This window comes from Lepisosteus platostomus, chromosome 1, assembly GCF_059453375.1.
Source record: "Lepisosteus platostomus isolate fLepPlt1 chromosome 1, fLepPlt1.hap1, whole genome shotgun sequence".
Lineage (NCBI taxonomy): Eukaryota > Metazoa > Chordata > Actinopteri > Semionotiformes > Lepisosteidae > Lepisosteus > Lepisosteus platostomus.
Genome location: NC_142611.1, coordinates 49,956,420 through 49,972,207, shown reverse-complemented (window position 1 = coordinate 49,972,207; position 15,788 = coordinate 49,956,420). Strand labels below are relative to the sequence as shown.

Genomic DNA, 15,788 nt, shown 5'->3' with positions numbered 1-15,788 from the left:
TGCCCCTTTCTAGTCACACAACCCACACTAAAACAAATGTTTTCAGTAAACTTTTAAGTAAAATAAATAAATAATTAAAAACCACAACAAAGCAGAAGCTTAATGCATAAAACGTTCTATGTGTTGTAATTATACAGTACGTTCCGCATAGCCTATCGCATAACATTCCTTTTATTTCTGGGAAATGCCAATTCTAACTATGAATGTTGGCTAAAGAAATTCAGTTTTGTGCTCAATCATTATTGAGCCCAATCATTAATGCGAGAAACACATGGAACTTCGTTTTTCTGCCCTTAAAGTTTAACTAAGCACCGCGACCGCGTTGGTTAAATGACAGAAAATAATGCACGGGGATACATGGTGAGGAGTTCACAAACTTAATAAGTAAGGTTGGTTAATAGGTTGTAAAGAGTAGCGTGGATTTGTTAATCTCAGTGTGATCTTGTCAGTTACAGCAGAAAGCACGGAGAGAGGAACTCCGACAGCGGGGCAGGAATCCAAAGGTATGTCTTTCTCCCCTAACAATATTTATTTGTTGTCAATATACACAAAAAATAGTTACACCGAGCAGAGCTGCGTGCCTTCGTCCAGTTTAAATGTAAGATAAATGTTTTGTGGACGTTGCTTCTTAACGATGGCTTGTTTACTAACGATATCTAGGCGCAGTACAGAAGATTTCTTTTTCAGTGCGTTTCTTAGTAATGCAATGTAGGAAAACAGCGGTGGCGGCAGCAGCAGCACTATTTAGAAGCCCTGTTGGTTCTCCATGCAAATGACCGCTTTGGTCGTAACAAAAGCCTTAATGTTGGCGCTTGGAAGAAAATGATCTGACTGTAACAACCCAAGCTACTTTCGCCATGTTTTTTTTCTCTTGTTTATTCACATTCCGTTGTCTTCAATTACCTCACGGAGTACAGGAGGTCTTGTCATTTCAGTATAGCATAGGTTCAACGCATTTCAGTGTTTTCACTTTCTCCATGCTCCAGAGGTGCGGAGTTTGCAAGAAAAAGCATGTGGAGAAAAGCTACAGAAATCTTGGAATAAGACGGACGTGAAATGCACAACCTTGCAGCTTGCCTTGAAAAGCGTGATTAAGAGTGATTAAAGAAAAAAAAAGAAAGGGGGTTGTAAAAGCAAATATAAATATTTTCGATCATCTCATTTACATGTATTTTGCCTTATTTCGATAAGTGTGTTCAATGTAATACTGTGTAAATATGCAAATACATATGAATATATTAATATGTACATATTAACTACAGTTATTTTAGGAAACCCACTTAGACCACTTTCCCACCGACGGAAATTTAAACATTTATTACGTATAGTGTGTACGTTTTTGCAAGATAAAAATCCCCCACCGCGTGATTCAATTTATTTTGCTCCATTTCTTCGTTGAAACTAACACATTTGGTTTGCGGCGTACATCGTCAGAGACAATATTGGTTCCGTTTTGCAGAACGTGATACTTCATGGAACTGGCAGGTTTGTCCTGATGGACAGTTATAAGCGTTCTATTGAGTCTGTGAACCAAAAATCACTGGTTAAAAACCTGTTGAACAATAAGCTCTTGCTTTTAATACTGGGATTTTAGATGTTAACCGTTGTCCACGTCTTATGCAGTATATAATTTAAGTGAATCAGAACAGGTTAGTGTTGATCTAAAAGCGCTAACAGATTTTTCAATATAGTGGATATCGCACGCAAAGTGAACATGCAAAATTTTCAGCATAAAGTTACAACAGGGTATGATCTCCTTGAGCATTAGCATAATTCTGGCATCCTTGATACTTAAGACATGATCTGCCCCTAGACATACCACTGTGGGATCTTCGCGTTGTCAGCCTGCAGCCAGCTAGTGAAGATGTTTGGTGGCTTATGGTTGTCTCCTTTTGACAGCTGTGGCGAGCTGGTCCCACAGATGTTCGGTTGCACTCAAGTTAGGAAGAAAAATAGTGTCCATAGCAACACTGACAGCGCTTTCTTGAAGCTGTGCCATTGTAATCCTAGCACTCTGTGGTCTTGCATTGTCCTGCTGGAAAAATCAACATTTCCAAATTGGATTGCAAGAAGCAAATGGACTTTATCAATGTATCAGTGAGCAGTACAATTAGCCTCAAAGTCATTCTTGTTTGATGAAGATTCCTCCACACTTTGTTTTGCTTCTTCTTTCAGTGGGCTTGAAAAATGCAACAGTCAGCAAAGTGCTCACCACACCATTTCTTCATGGCTTTTGTTAGGTGTGTCATGGGCAAAACAGCATTCTTCAGAGCATAAATACTCTTCTACTCTCTCTTCTGCTACTTTACATGTAAAGAAGGTGGTGATTTTTGTCTCTTAGCTGTAAATGTTAAATCTTGAAGATGTGTCAATCATGCAGATCAGTTTCTATCAATAAGTGGGCTACAGTCATTCTGCTAAAGTGTTGGTTACTTCTTATAATATCTTGTGCTTCTGACACTATAGTTGAAATCTATATCTGCTGTAGCCATGATGCAGAACAACCCATTCTCTGGGTAACCTCTCTTATAGACAGATTTTGTTTTCTATCAGGCTGATAGCAACCAGGTGATCTTCATTAGTCGGGAGTGAGGGAACTGTTTTTTCACTTATTAAAAACATGTCTTTTTGAATGGCAGTTTAAACAGATTCCTAATCAACTAATTTTGGCAATTTTAACTGTGATATCAAATGCCAAATGCCTGACAATTTTATTAAACCACATTACTTAAGCTCTGTATTTTATCATCAAGAGACGCTACTCAAGCAAAGAACAAAGTCATCTGTTCATTATTTAAAGTGTAAATGACTTTTTATGTATCCAAAGAGGTATTGATGTTAAACTTATGCTTTGTTGTGTCCTTAAGGCAATGCTGCAGTTAGTGATTACCCACTTATTTTGCTTCAACTCTAGTTTTTGCCTACAGACTGTATTTTATGTACTTTGAATCTTGTAGGTGTGCTTATAATCAAATTATTTTGACATAAATGTAAAACTAACCCGATGAGACAGATCACACTATCCTTCCGCTACTAAGACTATAATTGAGTGTTTATAGGTCGGGGCAGGACATTGTATTTCTTGTTCTTTTACCAGACATTTTTTATAAACCACTTCAGACATGCATGCACTCCATAGGATTAAGCGAATGTGTATGAGTGACATTTTCTTATAGCTAACATTCACTATTGACTTCAGCTATGAACTGATACAAAGAGCATTTTTTTTGCTGGATTTTACAACTGGAAAACATGGGCAATTGATCTTCAAGACAGCACACAAGTGAATCCTATATTCATCTTACTTTTGAACATGGGTATTAGGTGACACAATTTAATATTCCATATGCAGTTATTTGACAACAATACGTCATAGTTACATGCTGTATGGCCTAAGCAAATATTTATTATTAGACAAATAGGATGTTCGTGATGTCTGCCAGACATAATGAGTATTACTGTGATTTTAGTGACAAATGCTTATTGTCACTAAATATCATGGTTCTTTATTTTGTCTCTTATTTTCTTTATCTCAGTTCTCTAATGAACTTGAACCATTCTTATATTATTCTAAAATTGTCCCAAAACGGAATTAAGGTTCAGTGGTTAAAATATGACCCTTTGTCTTTCTTTTCTAATGCCCAGAAACGGTCTCAAGGAACCTTAAAAAAGAAGATCTTTGCAGAAGTAGAAGTTTCTTCCTCAGTTTCAGGGCGGTTGTTGTATCTCTGCTTTTAAGGGACATTTATCACATTCACATCACTGGTTGAAAATGTTCTAATCCTGAAGGAGAGGAGTAACTGGATGATAATGGGAAACAAGGGGGAATCGAAGTATTTCCCTCTTCTGTTTAGTCTTTGAGAAACAAGCATAGCATTGTGGAATATCTTGTTGAAAACATTCATACATTATAGAACAATATTTTCTTCTATATAGGTTGTAAATATGATAGGGCCTAGACACTGTTCATATCTGGGCAGGCACGTGCCAAATTCATTTTTACCAAGTCAATCAAGGGACCTGATCAATGATAATACTTGAAAACAGGGACACATTATATTAAACAGACTGCATGACAGAATACAGAAAAATGTCTTTGTGGGAGTGCAGAACAAGCTCATTAAGCACTGTGTTAAAACTGACATCATGGAAATCTAAAAAAATCTTTAAAAAGACATCTAAAGGTGATAGTCGTATCTAGCAGCTAAATGAACAAGATGGACTAAATGTGCTTTCTCATTTTTACCCTTTCATATGTTGACTAATAACTAAAGAAAATAAAGCTTTCGAGACTCAGTTTGCCTTACTATGTAGAAGTGTGTAGACTTGAATTTCTTTTGAATTAGCCATGGACATAATGCCTGTGACAGAACAGGTGGCTTAGTTCAAAAGATATCTATGAAGGGCAGTCTCCAGAGATTACATAGTTTATTTCCCATTTCTCAGAATGAAGTCTTTGAATTGAACCAAATCATGTTTCAAAAGCTGTCAGAGTCAGCTGGAACACCCAAAGCTTTTGCTTGGAAAAGAAGGATCATTAATATCCTGAGTATAAGGTATGTTTTTAATTTGTGTTTTGGACTGTTTGAGAAGTGGGGGTAATTTCTTTATTACCTTGTCATATTCAGTGATCCAAGTTTACTGCCAATTCAGTATCACATGCTAGAGAATGACAGTGTGCGTGTTGGTTTTTTTCAGAAGACGTGCTCTTTCAAATTCAGTTTCTCATGTGACTTCTTCCAGGAAATACAATATCTGTCTAGGAGCTGCGGTGCTACTGCCAGGTCAGGTCAGCACTTGTAAAATGTATGCAGTGAGTAGAGATTTGTCATTCTCTGCCAGAGTAATGAAGCATGTTGTAACTGTACTGTAACTCTTAAAGTGTGTAATTAATATGTTCAGCTCTGACCTTTTTTATTTTAGAGACCAGGTATTTTGATATCTTTTTAGGGTCACAACGCAAGGTGAAAAATCACTTAAAATGTCATCCATATGAACTTTTTAAGAACTGCAATTTTTAATGATCCTCTTAAGCATCACAAATTATTTCTGTTTTTATCTTATGATTCTAATTAGTGACATACACTAGCCAGATTTGCACAAGCAACCAATATACAATTGTATTCTTCAATTTAAATAACAAGACACCAAGAACATTTCTTGCTCAAGCAGTTCTTGAGATATAGAAAATTATTTTTAATCAGCCAAGTTCAAAATCCCATACTATGGTTTTCTATTGCTTCAGAAACAGTGTGATAATTGAACATTGCCATTGTAGATTTGGAGATTTCCATTAAAATTACAGGTAGTGACTTACTGTAAAAAAAAGATACTGTGCTAAGTTTGGGCTGATATTGAAAGATACAATGTGAAGGGCTTTTTCATACAAAGATTTGTTTGTGGTCACTAAGCGTTAAGAACGCTGAACTTGGTCTATGTGATGCAGGGTTGTACGTTTTTAATTGTATGAATTCTTCTGTGATGTGTACTAAACTTCACTGGGAGGATTCATTGAAAATGGCAGCCTTATTTTATTTTTGAGCTTGTCTGGATCAGAGCCCAGGCCTCCCTATTTCAGGGTCAGAAGGCCTGTAAGGAGAGTCTGTTGTCATGTGGGTGTTCTCTTGGTTCATTATCTTACTGTTATAGGATAAGTATATTCAGTTTTCATGAGGTGTTTATATTGAAAGAAAGAAAGCTCTCAGTTTGTACCTACATTTTTGCATTAATATGTACTGCAGCTTCATACTTTTTAATGTTTGGACGTTCTGTAAAAAGGAGGAACTTCTGTTGTTGATTTAGGCTTTAGAAATTTCCAGGTTAACAGTATCTGAACCTTTAAGGGTTTGATTCCATTAAGATGAGAATGACTTTCTACCTTGTGCTTCTAAAGGTCTTGCACAAAGATGTGAAATTTCCCTAATTCTGATAGAGCTATGCTAATTGTGATTTAGATCCCTTGATCTCTTGCTGAAGGATAATTAAATGGCACATGATAATGTGATAAACCGTGTCACCAGGAGAGAGGGAGTCATGGTTTGTAGTGAAACTGTGGGTTTGGAAAGTTTTGTGCGGTGGCAGTGTTTTTTATAGGTTTTGCTAATTGATTATGATGTAAAGAACTTTTCATCATCATTCTGTCACTATTGTATGTTGCATCTTTGCATAAAATATCCACACAGGTTTGTTTGAATTACACAAAAATCTGAAAATGTCATCTGTTTAGAACAATAAAATAAACAGTTTTATATCTCTTTGAACATTTTCTCTAAAAATTACTGAGTGTTCCTTTTTAATCTGTATGAAGCCAAAAATGTAGAACTTTTTGCCAAAAGTAGAACCATTACAGCTACAATTAGTACTGTGTGTCAGTTATATGTTCATTTGACTATTTAATTGTCTTGCTTCCTGTGACACTACCTGAAATGAAAACAAAAATGAAATGTATTCTAAATTTGTGAAGGATAAATATTCAGGTCCCCTCCTGCAAATTACATGGTTAGAGTAAATAATATTTCAGGAAACTACTAATTAGGTAGATTAACTTAATAAGTCTCACGAGAAGGCACAGCAGAAACTGTCTTTTTCAAACTGTTCCATTCATCAGGATACGGCTAATTGGATTTGCAATGATCTGAGTGGGAATTAACCCCTTGCTAACTTCCTAATCATTTTGTCTCTGTGGACTAATTCTTATAACATTTTATTTACATGTACTCTTTTACAGGCAAATGAACTTCATTAAGTTCTATACATTCTTTATTATACTGTATTACACAGTCACCTGGCTACAGCCTTGGTTCTAGGTTTTCCTAGTTTCACTTTCAAGCTGGAAATGATTGTTCGTTTAACTGCAGAGTCTAGAGAATGATATGAGAGATACAGGGCAAGGGATGGCCAACAACTAAGAAGGGTTTTCAGTTTTACACTAAGAAGCTCTTAACTGGCCCGGAGATAATGTAAGTGACCACAGATTCTAAGCTTCATATTAAGGAAATGACAGAAGGATTGTGCAACATCCAGTTAGACTGTAACAGTGGCCTGGAGCCTTAGAAGAAGATTTGTGCAATAACTGTAAAATCCAATGAATTACTCTTTGTCCCTTTGTGGTGTGTCTGGGGTGTTGCCTTTTGTATACAGATATCTTCAGGGATATCTTTGGCATATATTGGAGTTAGCATGTCAAATCCTGTCAATGTAGCTTATTCTGAACAGGAACACACAAATGCCAGGCAGTGATCAGTGAAGACCAGCCCTGCCCTCCTGGTTTCTGTTGCTCAGCAACAGGTGCAAGATGAATATATAGGGACTGCTGGGAAGTTGCCACCCCCACTGATCCTCTGTGCTTTGCTTTACATTCTTAGTTCAGGTGCACCAGTGAACTGACAATCGGATTAGGTAATCTGACATGAAAAACATAACTAAACACTTTACAGAGGTCTTCAGGGCTAAAATGGGCTTACTATATATCACCTTAGTGGTTTATTCAACATATTCTCCAGTGTTGGGGAAAAAAAGTGAATATACTAAAAAGGATATTTTTTAAATGTAAGAGATTTTAGCAGCCATATTTGTAAGTTAAAAAATAAAAGACCTGTTTTCTGGAAATGCCACATTGTGAAGTGTAAGTAACTTCTTGTTGTTCAGGTGAGTTTAAATTGAAATTTACCTTAGCTTAGAGGCCTTATCTTCTTTAGGGTGTAGTTCCTTGTCTAAAAAAAAACAAAGGGTTGGGCTGTGACACACTCCTTCATGGGTTGTGAGAACATAATTACACCTGAACAGTGTGTAAACAATGCAAAGAAAACATTGGAGTTTTTTAATGAGAGCTGGATATACCTCATGATAAAACTACCAGTGTAACTAAGATCAGGAGACTATTACAGATATGCCCTTTTTACTGTTCAATCAGAAGTGCAATATATGATTATTGCAATTCTAGCAGAGTTTGCTCTCAATTTTATTAATCTTATCACTAAGGTTTTAAATAATGCATGAGCTGGTTACTTATCATGGGAAACCATTTTTATCAGGTTTGGTTTATTGCTCATGAATTCAGAGACTTTGTTTTTATCATTAAGATGTTTCATTAATTCATGGGGATTTCTCCTATATTTTGCCCCGTATGGCTGCTTTACTACTTGTTTGTGTAATCAATGGAATTTAATGTAAGGAATTTCCATTTTTTAATTGAACTGAACCTTATCTTAGTTTTCTGTTGTGGCTTCAGATAATGTCAAATTGAAGTGCATGAAGAGTGAAAACTTCGCTTGTGTGTTGCTATTCAGATACATTATAATATGCTTTTTGTCTTTTCAGGAACTGAAAAAGAATAATCAGAAGAATATTATTAAAGTGGTGAAGATTGTATTTATCCTGAGGATTAACTTTTTACCCCATTCATGATTAGTCAAAAGAATAAAGCCATATATTTCACTGATGGCTAACTAGTCGTAATTGCTAAATGGTTTTATTTGTGGTAAGATCCCCAGCTTTGCGGGTGAAACTAATCCAGAATGTAATGGCCTTAAAGTCTTTGTGAACTTCTGAGTCTTTTATTCTTCTCTTCAGATTGACTTTTCTGAGACCCAAACACGCATTTCAGTATTTGGCTTTCAAACATGCCCTCCAAAATTAAAAACTGTATTGCTTTAGGGTCGAGCAATTTGTAAGTATGACAAGTCCAATCAAATACAATATGATATGTTTTGTTTTGGGGGTAATTTCATTAATACATTAGATTACATTAGAACAAAAACATACTTTGCATTCAACTGACTGATTTCAAGTGACCATAAATGATGTATTCATTTCTGAGTGTAATTTTGGAGTGTAGCAGTCAGTATTTGGTTGCATTTTCCTTTGGGCAATAGATGCATGTAGTCTGTAAACCACTGAGCTGAGCAAACTTGCTGTCATCATTTGAGATGATTTGCCAAACCTTGCTGCAGCCACCTTAAGTTCTTGTCAATTCTTAGTGTGCCTTGAGTTATTTAATAAGTTATTTCTTCAGCATGTAAAATTCTACTCATTTGATGATTTACCTTTTGGAAGTGTACAGGTTTGAACATTAATTTACTGACAGTAGATCATGAAGACACCAATATTGCTGTGTATAGCAGGGCAAGTCTGTTTTAAGGGGAGTTTGTTTTAAGTTTTCTCCCTGTGATCGGTGCTCCTTGCATTTTGTGGTAACGTATCTGCTACCTTTTTACTGCATTTTAGTTTGTGGGGGAAATGATTGATATTACTTGTCTTCATGTGGTCAGCAGCAATATGATATGGCCAGCAGCCATATCACCCTGCAACTCACAACTGGCAACCCACTGAAGCTCAGCAGGTGTGAGCCTGGTCAGTACCTGGATGGGAGATCTCCTGGGAAAACTAAGGTTGCTCCTGGAAGAGGTGTTAGTGGGGCCAGTAGGATGGCGCTCACCCTGTGGTCTGTGTGGGTCCTAATGCGCCAGTATAGTGATGGGGACACTATACTGTAAACAGGCGCCGTCCTTCGGATGAGACGTAAAACCGAGGTCCTGACTTTCTGTGGTCATTAAAAATCCAAGGGCGTTTCTCGAAAAGAGTAGGGGTGTAACCCTGGCATCCTGGCCAAATTTCCCATTGGCCCTTAACCAATCATGGCCTCCTAATAATCCCCATCTATGAATTGGCTTCATTACTCTGCTCTCCTCCCCACTGAAAGCTGGTGTGTGGTGAGCATTCTGGCGCACTATGGCTGCCGTCGCATCATCCAGGTGGGGCTGCACATTGGTGGTGGTGGAGGGGAGACCCCATTACCTGTAAAGCGCTTTGAGTGGAGTGTCCAGAAAAGCGCTATATAAGTGTAAGCAATTATTATTATTATTATTATTATTATTATTATTATTATTATTATTATTCATGTGAACAGCATTGCGCATGACTTTTGTCTTCATTTAAAATAACATTCTAACCATTGCATTTATACCACGTGAAAATCAAGAAGTTATTTTATTGTAAAACGTTGCTCCTTCAGATTGTACATGGCTTATGTTAATCAGTCTCACCTCAGGCTGCACAATGGACCTGAACCATGATGTTAGCCCACAGTAGGCACAGTGTTGTTTCGTATTTCATAGGTACAGAGCATAAGAACAAAAGAGACAGGGCCATTCAGCCCAGCTGGCCCGTGTGGTAGTTGGTTGTTAATTGATCTAAGGATCTCATACAGCTGTTATTTGAAGGAAGTACTGGCTTCAGCCACATGCCACATGGCTTGTTCCATACTCGCATAGCCCATTGGATGAAGAAGTTGCTCCTGTTTTCTGTTTCAAATATAACGTTCACATAGTTTTCACTTATGTCCTCTGATTTTTATTTCACAGTTCATTTTGAAGAAGTCCTAAGGGTTGAGTTTGTCAATGTCTTTGAGAATTTTGAATGCTTGTAATCTTCTCTGTTCAAGGCTAAACGGTTCAGTTTTATCAGCCTGTCAGCGTAATGTAGTTATAAGAAGACAATAAATCGCCAGTAAACATTAAGATGTGATAAAGCCTAATTTTTAGACTTGAAGCAGGCTGCATTTTGTATGCAAATATAGCACTGAAAGTAACCTGCTTAGGTTCTGGAAGGTGCAACAAGGTGAAGCACATTTGGAGAATTGACGTGTTTACCCGAGTTAATCATTCTTATTATTACATTATGAGGAGAACAAAATTTTGTTACTGTCCTAAGATGACAAGCTCTGACAATGTGACAGGGTATAAAACATCTCATTAAAATTGAGAGGATGGTATTCCTTGCAATTGAATAATTTCACATTGTACTTCTGGGATTCTGGGAAACGGAAAAAAACGTGCTGAGCCTTGAATCCGTAAAAAATCTTGCAAGAGAACTATACAACTATCAAGACAATGGTGTTGTGAATATGCATAATATTTCCAAATTATCAACATCTGGTGATGTTTTGCTCAGTTATACTATTGCGTTTTCTTTAGCTGCAGTAGAGGGCAGGAGAGCCAGTCTTCTGTTTTGTATCTGTTGACAGCAGTTTAATATCTTCTGGTCTTATTGTTATCATTATTCTAGTGGACACTCAGAACAGCACTTTCTCACTCAAAGCAATTTGAAAACACTGATTAATGCCATCTGCTCTTCCTAAAACACACTGTTTTTGTAGTCTTCCGCTTCCAAATGCATCAAATGGGACAAGTATAAAATATCCTATTTTTTCCTGCTGTGAATGTGAAAACATATTATAATCTTTTTTGGAAGCTATAATAGATACATACACGCCTCTGTACACAGTCATGGTCAATATTTGCTCAACTTTTACTTTTGAATGCAAAATGTTCCAGCTCATTGCCTCTCTAAAATCTGGATATGCCTATATAAGAATATTATTTTCTGTATATGGAGATGTCAGTTATAACAAGGCTTGCTGTTGAAATGTTTTTTTTTTTACCTTTGACTTATTTTGCTTTGTACTACTAGATTAAAATGTTCCACACATTTGTTCTTAGTGCGGTTGAGGAATACGAGTGTTGATGAGAATGTTCTTAGTACAGTACATACATTTCACAGTTGCCTAGGTGATGATAATATATATCAGTATATATTGAAACATTTTGCAGTGAAAAGATAGAAGGGCATTCAGATGGATGTCCATAGCTGCATTTAATAGAAGAAAACAAACATCTGAAGCATGTCCACAAATTTACAGGTTGTCTACAAATAAATACTTGAGCCATAATGAGTTGTACTATTTTTGTTGCTTACAATGGGGAATTTAACTAGATGTCTATGCCTGTGCTTGAGAACAGACTTCTCTTTGGCATAATTTCTGTTGAGAACATTATTTTGAATAAGGAGAGGTTGTTAAAATGCTGCAAATGCAGTAAAGCCAATAAAATCCTTATCTGCTGGACACAGGCCAGATCTTGCCAAAGCATCCATTATCTGTGGGAACCTTTGTTTGTTCATGAAATACAGCTTCACCCAACAATAAAGTGCAGGTGGGCTAGATTGAAAAGGAAATGCTTATCCATCCCAAATGTTTGATTTACTTTTTAATATCCTTTGCTTTTTGTGCAGATTTTGTAACTGTCCTAGATTTTTTTTCTTCATTTGTGTTTAATTTTGACCTTTAAAACCAATACATCTACATTTAATAATCTGGATAATGTTTTATGTAGCACCTCTAGAGGTTGTCAAAAGTGTGGTTTGAAGAATTGTGAAAAAGAAAATGAAAAATGAATGTGATAAAACACAATGCAGTAGTTTCAGAAGTGAGAATACTTGCCTTCTTCATATAAATGGCTGTGTAGTAGTGCCACATTGAAATTAAAAAAACTCAAACTCAAAGTCTGACATAGTCTCCTCTGTGCCGAGCTATTTGGCAAAAAATGTCATGAGTAGTGATTTTAAAATTTACTTATATGATGTAAATAATGAAAATAACGTCAGCCCTTGAAAGGTTTTTCCAGAGAGGACAGAGGTCTTTACTCCTGAGTGTTGACCATTTGCTGATTCTCTATTCCCTGTTAACAGTGGTTAGAGCAATAGCATGGACAACAAGGTCAGTCAAAGGTGACACAGCCCCCATTATTCTGATCGTCGTGTAACAAAATCACTCTTCTGAACAGAAGCAGCAGTCAACTCTTCTGATGACACTATGGGTCATTGTCTGATCTCTCTCTCTCAGTAGGCAGACCTGCAAGCGCACTCAGCTACTTCTGAGCTGTGAGACTTCCTTGCACTGCCTAGTGCATGTTTTCTTACCCTGCCTTACATACCTGCTGAGAAGGAGTAAGCGGTTTAATAATAATAATAATAATTGCTTACACTTATATAGCGCTTTTCTGGACACTCCACTCAAAGCGCTTTACAGTAATGGGGATCCCCTCCACCACCACCAATGTGCAGCCCCACCTGGATGATGCGACGGCAGCCATAGTGCACCAGTACGCTAACCACACATACGCTAACCCCTGCTGGCCCCACTAACACCTCTTCCAGCAGCAACCTCAGTTTTTCCCAGGAGGTCTCCCATCCAGGTACTGACCAGGCTCACACCTGCTTAGCTTCAGTGGGTTGCCAGTTGTGAGTTTCAGGGTAATATGGCTGCTGTTGAAATAGGTTGAAATAGGTTTAAATGGTTTAAATAGGAAAGAGCTGAGCTGCCAGGTATCAGGAGTGAAAAGCCCAACAGCTGGCTCCTCTAAGTCAGTGATTCTAGCTGACTGCCTGTCATGCGGTGACTTCTATTTTTTTGCGCGTCTTGTAGGTAGTCGTCAGAAATTCAGTTCACTGCCTGTTTGGAAATTAATGGGAATACAGTCTTGTAGTTGCAGGTATTGTGATGAAAGTTGTTTGGCCTATTGTGTGGTCACCAGTAGTTAAAGGAGTGTTTTTTTCAAATGGTGTGCCAGTGGCGGGCAAGGGAAATAATTTTATTTTAGTGATTTGCACATTTGACAAATTGCATACTCAAGGAAATCAACATGGAACCCTCAAAGCACAAAAGTATTTTGTCAAGGAAAAGGCAGCTCAAAAGATGTAGTAGTCTTGAAGTCCTGTTAAACAACAGGTGCAAGGGCAAAACAAGTTTGCCAAAATAAATATATTTTTCTTGTAAACTCTAAAACAGCCTCTTACCTCTTACTACCTTTGTAAAGGTTTTCTTGTAACTACAGAAAGACTATTGTTACTAGAAGAATATATTTAATAAGAGACGCAGGTTATTACTTAATAATGTTTATAGAATTTGGCATGTTTTCTGAAGTAGTGTTCAGATGGAAATCGCATGGGAGTTCAACCCGATGCCAGTTATTTCCTGTAAGAGAACATCAAGCCTAGTGGTTGATGTCCCTCATGTGCCATTTTCTGCTGGAATGGAGGATTTTTTTTATACAACAAATAACATTTTGCCAGAGGCTGAACATCAAATGTCTGTCCAATAATATGAAATCAAAATGATTCCTTCGAGATCCGTAATACCGTGTTCAAAGTCAGGTATTTTTAACTTATGTATGATTTGTTTCCTTTTCTCATTCTTGTTCTTTAGCTATTTTACCCTCATGGTTTCTTATATTTTTATGGTTTATTTTCCTGTAAAATTGACTTTTAATATCATAGTCCATAATCTACCTAAACTGGCTTTTAAGGCATGAGTGTATTGTACTGTTTTTTTTTTCTCCAGTTGTCATTCCTTTTACAGTATATGAAAACTGGATGTTAGCACTATGCTAACAATATAGGCCTACAATAACTACACAAATAGATTGAAAATCATGTTATTGTTTTTTATATTATGCTGTTTTCTTTTATTTAACGGTGCTCCAAAAAGTACAAAAAAAGTACAAAAAAAATCTGGGTAATGTTGACGACTAACCTTTTGCACCATTTTCAGTGTATTCGTTTTTGGTGATTTCAAATGTAGCATATGGGTGACTCATTTTCATTGTATTCCAACAAATAATCAATGAGGGATTCGCATCAAGCTGTTATTTAAGATTTGTATCATTTTTAATATTCTGACGTCAGTACTTAACTTTGTTAACTGAGACATGGCCTACTATGTTGATGTACACACACCCTGAAAAAATTCTATATTTTTTAAAAAGCTGCAGCAACTCGTACAGAAAATCTAAAGGCATTTGTTTTCAAATTGAATGATTGTGAGACCTTGCATTTGACTGATTGAAGTAATTTGAAATTTTTCACATTAAAATCGCCCTGAAACTGAATATCCAGAAGGGTTTGATTTAATTGAAAGGCTGTTTATACAAAATTAATTGAATTTTAAGAATAGTGTAGGTGTATTTTTTTCTAAATACATTCTTAGTGCAATGAAATTTGAAGTGAGCGAGGAATGGCAACATACAACCATTCCTCGCTCACTTCAGTAATACTCCTCTACAAGCTTCTTCGTCATCACCCCTGAGATACAGTCGGTGAGCCATAGTGGGACCCCCTTGTACCAAGGAGCATTACAGTATATCTGGCTCTGATGAGAAAAAAAATGTTTTCAATTCTTAGGTAGAAATGAATAAACCAGTAACAGTTAGCTTTTCTTCAATAGCAGTTCTGTTTAAGCAAAAGCCTGATAGGCACTGTTCAGTTTTCCTTTTTTAAAAATAATAATTGTTGATCAGTTTAGTCTGCGGTAAACCCCGTAAACCCCTATACGTCCTGGGGAGAATGGTGCTCCACCTGTCACGGTTGTTTGCTTTACAGGAGAGTTAGCACTGATAGGAGGAGCAAAGTGTCTCTCACTGGCAAAACTGATACATTGGTGCTTGAGGTCCTATAGTAGGTTATCTTGAGCCACAAACTTAGAAAGCCCACAGCTTATCAGCTCTGGCTGGTGGTAGTCCTTTAACAGAAGCTTTGTTGAGGAGCATCTCTAAAGATCAAACTTACAATATTCTAATTGGCAGTGGGCCTCGTGGGTAGTTGAAAATGCATATTCTCTTTTAGACTGTCACTCTCCACTTTGTCAACAAATTTATGCGATTTACAAATCCAAACCATCAGCAGTTAGTTTGCTGACAAATTAAGATTGTAGCCGTCGATGTGTGTTCAAATTGTTATCATTATTGTCTATTTGATAAAAAACCCTGAATGGTTAGTAAACATTTCCAAGGAAGCTTACTGTAGATTGTGATCCAGTATACTGAAATTGCCCATGTCCATTCCTAAGTAAAAGCACTTCTTAGAATTTATATGAATTAGGATTATTAAATATAATTCATTTATATCAATCCAAATACTTCACAGCCATAGACATACGTATTACTGGTACACAATGC

The 15,788-nt window shown here is 36.8% G+C and overlaps 1 protein-coding gene across 2 annotated transcripts in view; it reads left to right on the top strand.

The window, feature by feature from the left end:
• Positions 1 to 443: 443 nt before the first annotated feature.
• Positions 444 to 15,788, top strand: part of ctbp1 (C-terminal binding protein 1) — a 226,055-nt gene continuing 210,710 nt past the window's right edge. For both annotated transcript variants that reach the window (XM_088630929.1, XM_088630953.1), the window contains exon 1: positions 444 to 503. The gene's annotated coding sequence lies outside the window, so the exon portion shown is untranslated. The remainder of the gene's footprint in view (positions 504 to 15,788) is intronic.